Source organism: Stigmatopora nigra, chromosome 20, assembly GCF_051989575.1.
Source record: "Stigmatopora nigra isolate UIUO_SnigA chromosome 20, RoL_Snig_1.1, whole genome shotgun sequence".
Classification (NCBI taxonomy): domain Eukaryota; kingdom Metazoa; phylum Chordata; class Actinopteri; order Syngnathiformes; family Syngnathidae; genus Stigmatopora; species Stigmatopora nigra.
The window spans coordinates 15,001-24,688 of NC_135527.1; the positions used below are offsets into that span (position 1 = coordinate 15,001).

Consider the following 9,688-nt stretch of genomic DNA (forward strand, 5'->3'; position numbering starts at 1 on the left):
TTACCATCCTCCGCTTTGGGAGATCAACACTCAGCAGGCTTATTCTATGGGAGGGAGACCCGGAGCTCTGTATGAATCAATTTGAATGAATAAACCATCTGTGGATAAACCCGCTCAACCCTGGTTTGTCTCCTCCGATGCTGAACACGCTCCATTGTTAGACTGGAGACTACAGAGTTAAGGAATTGGAGTCAGGTGAAATAGTTTAGTCTAACACTACCCAGATCAGGTGGCGCGCGGTGGGGGGGGTGGCTACCCAGATTGGGTGGCGCACAGTGGGGGGGTGGCTACCCAGATTGGGTGGCGCACAGTGGGGGGTGGCTACCCAGATTGGGTGGCGCGCGGTGGGGGGAGTGGCTAACCAGATTGGGTGGCGCGCGGTGGGGGGTGGCTACCCACATTGGGTGGCGCGCGGTGGGGGGTGGGCTACCCGGGTTGGGTGGCGCCCGGTGGGGGGTGGGGCTACCCGGGTTGGGTGGTGCACGGTGGGGGGTGGTGTACAGTGGGGGGTGGGGCTACCCAGGTTGGGTGGTGCACGGTGGGGGTTGGTGCACGGTGGGGTTGGTGCATGGTGGGGGTTGGTGCACAGTGGGGGTGGGGCTACCCAGGTTGGGTCCCGCGCGGTGGGGGGGCTACCCAGTTGGGTCACGCGCGGTGGGGGGGCTACCCAGGTTGGGTCACGCGCGGTGGGGGGCTACCCAGGTTGGGTCACGCGCGGTGGGGGGGCTACCCAGGTTGGGTCACGCGCGGTGGGGGGGCTACCCAGATTGGGTCACGCGCGGTGGGGGGTGGCTACCCAGATCGGGTGGCGCGCGGTGGAGGGGTGGCTACCCAGATTGGGTGGCGCGCGGTGGGGGGGAGTGGCTACCCAGATTGGGTAGCGCGCGGTGGGGGGGAGTGGCTACCCAGATTGGGTGGCACGCAGTGGGGGGGTAGCTACCCACATTGGGTGGCGCGCGGTGGGGGGTGGGGCTACCCAGGTTGGGTGGCGCGCAGTGGGGAGTGGGGCTGCCAGGTTTGGGTGGCGCCCGGTGGGGGGGGCTACCTAGGTTGGGTGTCGCGCGGTGGGGGGGGGCTACCTAGGTTGGGTGTCGCGCGGTGGGGGGGGGGGCTACCTAGGTTGGGTGTCGCGCGGTGGGGGAGGGGAGCTACCTGGGTTGGGTGGCGCGCACTGGGGGGTGCGCTCAGTGGGGGGGTGCATGCGGTGGGGTGTGGGGCTACCCAGATTGGGTGGCGTGCGGTGGGGGGTGGCTACCCACATTGGGTGGCGCGCGGTGGGGGGTGGGGCTACCCGGGTTGGGTGGTGCACAGTGGGGGTGGTGCACAGTGGGGTTGGGGCTACCCAGGTTGGGTGGCGCCCGGTGGGGGGGGGTACCTGGATTGGGTGGCGCGCGGTGGGGGGGGGCTACCTAGGTTGGGTGTCGCGCGGTGGGGGGGGGGGGCTACCTAGGTTGGGTGTCGCGCGGTGGGGGGGGGGGGGCTACCTAGGTTGGGTGTCGCGCGGTGGGGGGAGCTACCTGGGTTGGGTGGCGCGCACTGGGGGTGCGCTCAGTGGGGGGGTGCATGCGGTGGGGTGTGGGGCTACCCAGATTGGGTGGGCGTGCGGTGGGGGGGTGGCTACCCACATTGGGTGGCGCGCGGAGGGGGGTGGGGCTACCCGGGTTGGGTGGCGCGCGGTTGGGGGTGGGGCTACCCAGGTTGGGTGGCACCCAGTGGGGGGTGGGGCTACCCAGGTTGGGTAGCGCGCGGTGGGGGGGGGGGGCTACCTGGATTGGGTGGCGCGCGGTGGGGGGTGCGATCAGTGGGGGGTGCACGCGGTGGGGGGTGGGGCTACGCGGGTTGGGTGGCGCGCTGTGGGGGGTGGGGCTACCCGGGTTGGGTGGCGCACAGTGGGGGGGGCTACCTGGGTTGGGTGGCACGCAGTGGGGGGTGCGCTCAGTGGGGGGTGCACACAGTGGGGGGTGGGGCTACCCGGGTTGGGTGGCGCGCGGTAGGGGGGCGCTCAGTGGGGGGTGCACGCGGTGCTACCCGGGTTGGGTGGCGCACGGTGGGGGGTGGGGCTACCTGGGTTAGGTGGCACGCAGTGGGGGGGGCTACCTGGGTTGGGTGGCGCACGGTGGGGTGGGCTACCTGGGTTGGGTGGCGCACAGTGGGGTGGGCTACCTGGGTTGGGTGGCGCACGGTGGGGTGGGCTACCTGGGTTGGGTGGCGCGCAGTGGGGGGTGCGTAGTGGGGGGGGCTACCTGGGTTGGGTGGCATGCAGTGGGGGGCTACCCGGGTTGGGTCCCGCGCGGTGGGGGGCTAGCCGGGTTGGGTCCCGCGCGGTGGGGGGCTACCCGGGTTGGGTCCCGCGCGGTGGGGGGCTACCCGGGTTGGGTCCCACGCGGTGGGGGGCTACCCGGGTTGGGTCCCGCGCAGTGGGGGGCTACCCGGGTTGGGTCCCGCGCGGTGGGGGGCTACCCGGGTTGGGTCCCGCGCGGTGGGGGCTACCCGGGTTGGGTCCCGCGCGGTGGGGGCTACCCAGGTTGGATCCCGCGCGGTGGGGGGTGGGCTACCCGGGTTGGGTCCCGCACGGTGGGGGGCTACCCGGGTTTGTTCCCGCGCGGTGGTGATGGTGGTGAGGGTGGTGGTGGTGGTGGTGGTGGTGGTGGTGGTGGTGGTGGTGGTGGTGGTGGTGGCGGTGGTTGTGGTGGTGGGAAAAGAGGTGGTGGTGGCAGTGGTTGTGGTGGTGGTGGTGGGAAAAGAGGTCGGGGTGGAGGTGAGGGTGGTGCTGGTGGAGGGGGGAAAGAGGTGGTGGTGGTGGTGGGAAAAGAGGTCGGGGTGGAGGTGAGGGTGGTGGTGGTGGAGGGGGGAAAGAGGTGGTGGTGGTGGTGGTGAGGGTGGTGGTGGAGGTGAGGATGGTGGTGGTGGTGGTGGTGGTGGTAAAGTAGGGGAAGGAGGAGGTGGTGGGGGGAGAGGGGGGGTAAGAGGTGGTGGGGGAAAATAGAGATAGGGGGGGAAAGATCGAGAGTGGGAAGAGAGGAAGAGGGAGGGGGGAAAAGAGAGAAAGAGGGAGGGGGAAAAAGAGAGAAAGAGGGAGGGGGAAAAAGAGAGAAAGAGGGAGGGGGAAAAAGAGAGAAAGAGGGAGGGGGAAAAAGAGAGAAAGAGGGAGGGGGGAAAAGAGAGAAAGAGGGAGGGGGGAAAGAGAGAAAGAGGGAGGGGGGAAAGAGAGAAAGAGGGAGGGGGGAAAAGAGAGAAAGAGGGAGGGGGGGAAAGAGAGAAAGAGGGAGGGGGGAAAAGAGAGAAAGAGGGAGGGGGGAAAAGAGAGAAAGAGGGGGGAGGGAAAGAGAGAAAGAGGGGGGGAAAGAGAGAAAGAGAGGGGGAGGGAAAGAGAGAAAGAGAGGGGGAGGGAAAGAGAGAAAGAGGGAGGGGGGAAAAGAGAGAAAGAGGGAGGGGGGAAAAGAGAGAAAGAGGGAGGGGGGAAAAGAGAGAGAGGGAGGGGGGAAAAGAGAGAAAGAGGGGGGAGGGAAAGAGAGAAAGAGGGAGGGGGGAAAGAGAGAAAGAGGGGGGAGGGAAAGAGAGAAAGAGAGAAAGAGGGGGGAGGGAAAGAGAGAAAGAGGGGGGAGGGAAAGAGAGAAAGAGGGGGGAGGGAAAGAGAGAAAGAGGGGGGGAAAGAGAGAAAGAGAGGGGGAGGGAAAGAGAGAAAGAGAGGGGGAGGGAAAGAGAGAAAGAGAGGGGAGAAAGAGAGAAAGAGAGGGAGGGGAAAGAGAGAAAGAGAGGGAGGGGAAAGAGAGAAAGAGAGGGAGGGGAAAGAGAGAAAGAGAGGGAGGGGAAAGAGAGAAAGAGAGGGGGGAAAGAGAGAAAGAGAAAAAAAGAGCAAAAAAGAGGAAAAAAAGAGGGAAAGAGGAAAAAAGAGAGAAAGAGAAGAGAGAGAAAGAGAAGAGAGAGAAAGAGAAGAGAGAAAGAGAAGAGAGAGAAAGAGAAGAGAAAGAGAGAGAAAGAGAAAGATAGAAGAGAGAGAGAAGAGAGAAAAGAGAAAGAAGAGAGGAAAAGAGAAAGAGAGAAAGGGAGAGAAAGAGAAAAAAAAGAGCAAAAAAAGAGGAAAAAAAGAGGGAAAGAGGAAAAAAGAGAGAAAGAGAAGAGAGAGAAAGAGAAGAGAGAGAAAGAGAAGAGAAAGAGAGAGAAAGAGAAAGAGAGAGAAGAGAGAGAGAAGAGAGAAAAGAGAAAGAAGAGAGGAAGAGAGAAAGAGAGAGAGCGAGTGCGAACGAGCGAGCGAGCGCAAACAACAACAAGCGAGCGCGAACGACAATGAGCGAGAACGAGCGGGCGAGAACGAGCGAGCGCGAACGAGCGAGTGAAAGAGAGAGAAAAAGAGAGAGTGAGAGAAAGAAAGAGAGAGAGAGAAAGAAAGAGAGAGATAGAAAGAAAGAGAGAGAAAGAGAGAGAGAAGACGAGGAGGAAGAAGAGGAGGAAGAAGAGGAGGGAGAGGGGGGAAGAGGACGGAGAGAGGAGGGAGAGGGGGAAGAGGAGGGAGAGGGAGGAGGGAGAGGGAGGAGAAGAAAAGGAGGGAGAGAGAGAGAGGGAGGAGGGAGAGGGAGGAGAAGAAAAGGAGGGAGAGAGAGAGGGAGAGAGAGAGCGGCGGTCGGGGGGAGAGAGAGAGCGGCGGCGGTCGGGGGGAGAGAGTAAGAGAGCGGCGGCGGTGGGGGGGGAGAGAGAGCGGCGGCGGTGAAGATGAAGGTCCAGGGGTGGGTGTCCAGGTCTAGGTGGGGGTCACATTACCCGGCGGGGGGTGGGGGTCACATTATCCTTGGGCCGCCATATTACTGGACAATATTGCAGGGTTTTTAGGTCGAAAAAAATAATTGTATGGTGAACTTTTTTAAAACAGCCACAAGATGGCAGGAATAGACCGTATGACCGGGAAATATATTTTAAATCAAAGTGCATTGGAGGCATTTTGGGTTTCAAGACCAATTGCGGGTTATGTCATCAATCACACCTACGAATAAACTAGTTTCAGGGTTATGGTTATAGTCAATTAAAAGTGCCGGAATACACTAAACAGAAAAACATTAATCAATTAGAAGAAACTTACATGAGACGACATCTTGAGACGACTTGCGTTGTTGTCCAAATGTGGCATTAAGGGTCTGCAGAAGTGGATGTGGCATTTATTAAGGGTCTGCAGAAGAAACAGTAAAGTAGTATAGGGTAAGAATGTGTTATCCCAAACTAGGCGCTCACCTTCTTGCGCTCCTGGATGTTATTGACGTTGTCCGAGATGCTGGCGGAAGCCGATCTGACCCCTCCGGCCGTGGCGATGCGCGAGGCCCCAAAGGTGAAGGGCGCCAGGGCCAGGCCGGCGATGGCCGTCACGCCGGCTACTTTGGCCTTCTGGTGGAAGGTGGCCAGGTGGCTGGCCAGGGCGTGGAGCTTCACCACGTGCTGCCAGAGGACCTCGGCGCGCCCGGTGAATACCTTGTTGAAGACAGGCAGGCCTCGGTTCACCTTGTTGGCCAAAGTGGCAAAGGACCTGTGGGGAGGGGGGAGATATCCGTTCCAACTTCCCTGGAAAACAGACGGATAGACGGCCTCCTGGCACGCCTACCGGGAATCGTCCTGCTCTTTAGATTCTTCGTCTGACGATAACTCTTCCCATTCTGGATGACAAAATGGGGAAAAAAGTGCCATCTATCACTTATAAACCGAAAGCCTTTTAATGGTAAACGTCCCAGACAAGACCGGCAGGCCGGCCCTCTCGGTTAAAAATGGACTGAACATCTGCCAATTACCGACTCTAATCTTGCCTTGGCTGGCTCCAAAATGGAAAAAAATAACATCTTGTACATTTAAGTTTCAATTACTCACGTTTCACTGTATTCCACCACCCCATCAAACTGTCCGTATCCTGTGAAGAAGAAAAGGAAGGGCGTAAGTGAGACGAGACGGAAAGAGGCGGCGGCTGAGAGCGCAAGAGAGCGCAAGAGGGCGCAAGAGAGCAAAAGAGAGCAAAAGAGAGCGTGCGCGAGAGCGAACGAGCGAGCGCGAACGAGCGGGCGCGAGAGAGCGAACAACGGGCGCGCGACAGCGAACGAGCGGGCGCGCGCGAAGCGAACGAACGCGAACGAGCGCAAACGAGCGCAAACGAGCGCAAACGAGCGCGAACGAGCGATCGCGCGAGAGCGAACGAGCGGGCGCGAGAGAGCGAACGAGCAGGCGCGCGAGAGCGAGCGAACGAGCAGGCGCGCGAGAGCGAGCGAGCGAACGAGCGCGAGAGCGAACGAGCGAGCGAGCGCGAGAGCAAACGAGCGAGCGCGCGCGAGCGAGAACGAGCGCGAGCACTAGAGAAAAAGAGAAAAAAGAGAAAAAAGAGAAAAAAAGAGAGAAAAAAAGAAAGAGAAAAAGAGAAAAAAAGAGAAGAAGAGGAGGAAGAAGAAGAGGAGGAAGAGGAGGAAGAAGAAGAGGAAGAGGAGGAAGAAGAAGAGGAAGAGGAGGAAGAAGAAGAGGAAGAGGAGGAAGAAGAAGAGGAAGAGGAGGAAGAAGAAGAGGAAGAGGAGGAAGAAGAAGAGGAAGAGGAGGAAGAAGAGGAGGAGGGGGATGAGGGAGGTGAAGAGGAGGGAGAGGGGGGAAGAGGAGGGAGAGGGGGAAGAGGCGGCGCTCGGGGGGAGGAGAAGGGGGGCGGTCAGGGGGAGGAGAATGGGGGGCGGTCGGGGGGAGGAGAAGATATTGACGTTGTCCGAGATGCTTCCGGAAGCCGATCTGATCCCTCCGGTCGTGGCGATGAGCGAGGCCCCAAAGGTGAAGGGCGCCAGGGCCAGGCCGGCGATGGCCGTCACGCCGGCTACTTTGGCCTTCTGGTGGAAGGTGGCCGGCCAGGGCGTGGAGCTTCACCACCTGCTGCCAGAAGACCTCGGCGCGCCCGGTGAATACCTTGTTGAAGACAGGCAGGCCTCGGTTCACCTTGTTGGCCAAAGTGGCAAAGGACCTGTGGGGAGGGGGGAGATGTCGGTTCCAACTTCCCTGGAAAACAGACGGATAGGCGGCCTCCTGGCACGCCTACCGGGAATCGTCCTGGTCTTTAGATTCTTCGCCTGACGACAACTCGTCCCACTCTGGATGACAAAATGGGGGAAAAAGTGCCATCTATCACATATAAACCGAAAGCTTTTTAATGACCGACTGTGTGTGTGTGTGTGGGGGGGGGGGGGGGGTGTCACCTCTTTTTGGGGTGCCATATTACTGGACAATATTGCAGGGTTTTGGGTCGGAAAAAAATAATTGCAGGGTGCACTTTTCCCAAACGGCCACAAGATGGCAGCAAGAGACCATATTACTGGGAAGTAGATTTCAAATCCAAGAGGATGGCCGAGTTTTTGGTCGGAAAAATAATTGTATGGTGAACTTTTTCAAAACAGCCACAAGATGGCAGGAAGAGACCATATTAATGGGAAATATTTTTTAAATCAAAGCGTATGGGAGGCATTTTGGGTTTCAAGACCAATTGCGGGTTATGTCATCAATCATGCCTACGAATAAACTAGTTTCAGGGTTAGGGTTATAGTCAAATAAAGTCAAATCAATTAGAAGAAACTTACATGAGACGACATCTTGAGACAACTTGCGTTGGCGCCCAGAAGAACCTGTAAAGTGGTATGGATTGAGAACGTGTTTCCCAAACTATTTACAGCTGCAGTACTTTTTACTTTGAAAAAAATACAAGGCACAACAATATATATTATCATTTAAAATTGACAATATATAGTGGTAGTTCGACATACGAGCAATTCGAGCAAATAATCTCTAGATACAAGACCAATTTCGAGATACGAGAAAGCAAGACATGTAGCCGTTTATGATTATAGCGCACTAGTCTTTTTTGCTGCATCTCTATTAAACACATTTTAGTCACATTAAACCACTAGTTTTGTGTTAATTTGTCAATAGATGGTGAATTAGAAGAAAAACAACATTTTTTTCCATTCCAATATCCTGTTGTTGTTGTTTTTTCCAGAGGGTGGGAAAGAATTAACGTCCAGCCCTCCGCCCCAACCCCTTTGAAATCTGTATAATTTAAGTACTACTATTAAACACATCTAGTAATATTAAACTACTATTTTTGTGTTACTTTGTAAATAGATGTCGAAATGGAAGAAATAAAACGTTTTTTTCCAGTCCAATATCTTGTGTTTTGTTTTTCAGAGAGTGGGAATAAATTACCGCCCCCCCTCCACCCCCATTTCTCTGTCCATCTCTCTCTCTCTCTCTCTCTCTCTCTCTCTCTCTCTCTCTCTTTCTCTCTCCCTCCCTCTCTCTCTCTCTCGCTTTCTCTCTCCCTCTCTCTCTCCCTCTCTCTCTCTCTCCCTCTCTCTCTCTCCCTCTCTCTCTCTCTCCCTCTCTCTCTCCCTCTCTCTCTCCCTCCCTCTCTCTCTCTCTCCCTCTCTCTCTCTCTCCCTCTCTCTCTCCCTCTCTCTATCTCTCTCCCTTCGAAATTTGTATAATTTAAGCACTACTATTAAACACATTTTAGTAATATTAACCCACCAGACTTGTTACTTTGTTAATAAATGGCAGATTAAAAGAACGAATGAACTTTTGTTTTAATAGTCCCCATTTTGAACAATAGCCTCACGTCCGGAATGCTAACATTTAAATCGCCAATTTCGACGTCAATCACTTCTACCAAAAAAAGTTACAGGTTAAAATGCTACTAAAGCCGAATGAACGTCCCACTAAACGCGAAAAAAAGAGAGAAAATCAATCACGAGGAGAAAGCCAAACAAACGCCGACCAGACATGGAGACCATGCGGTCAATACAGTAACTTACTACGGCTATGACTAGGGCAACATTGCAACTGCGGCGCATGTACAACACAGAGATACAGATAGCCAACTTTAGAGTTATTATGATAGAATGTACTCACGTTCTTTTACGGACGCACACAGTCCAAATTCTTCCGACAATCATTTGTAACTTGCCAACATCGCGCTGTTAGCGAGTAAAATGGCGGACAGGAAGTGACGTCATTGCCTCCACCTTCAAAATGAGGGAAATTTTCGTTTTGCAAAGAAAAAAAATGTATGTGGTTATTTAATTTTTTCTTACATTTAACGTGCAAGTAGTATCACAACATTACACCTCGTAAACAAGTATAATTACAATGATTAGTGATAACATTTAATGAGTTTCATTTCATCTCTATAGTCTCATTTTTTATGACGTGCACCAAAAAGGTATCAGATTCTAAACAAGCTCTTAACATTTTTGTTGTTTGTTTATAAATTGAAGAGTTTAAAGATTGAGTTGACAGTAACACAAAATCGCTATAAAAAATAACTAAATAAAAAGACGTTTTGCTTGCTAACTCTCTCTCTCTCTCTCTCTCTCTCTCTCTCTCTCTCATTGTGGGCATGAATTTGAAAATTAGTGGGTGGGTTTCAGTTACAAAATAATTTTTATATTAAGATTATATATTTTATATTAATAAACAAAGTACATCTTCAGTGTAAGTGATGGTAACGGTTTGCAGACTGCTGATAATATATATTATATATATTATATATTATATATATTATATATTATATATATTATATATATTATATATATTATATATATTATATATATTATATATATTATATATATTATATATATTATATATATTATGTATTTATATATATTATTTATTAGTTCTCTGGTTATTATGGCTCAAA

The 9,688-nt window shown here is 54.1% G+C and overlaps 1 long non-coding RNA gene across 1 annotated transcript; it reads right to left on the reverse strand.

Moving 5' to 3' along the window:
• Window positions 1-6,522: 6,522 nt before the first annotated feature.
• LOC144213337 (uncharacterized) lies at window positions 6,523-8,982 on the reverse strand. Its single transcript, XR_013329937.1, has 3 exons — window positions 8,902-8,982; window positions 7,575-7,619; window positions 6,523-7,091 (listed from the first exon to the last, which is right to left on the reverse strand). It is a non-coding gene; the product is annotated as an uncharacterized LOC144213337 (long non-coding RNA).
• Between the last annotated feature and the right edge of the window lie 706 nt (window positions 8,983-9,688).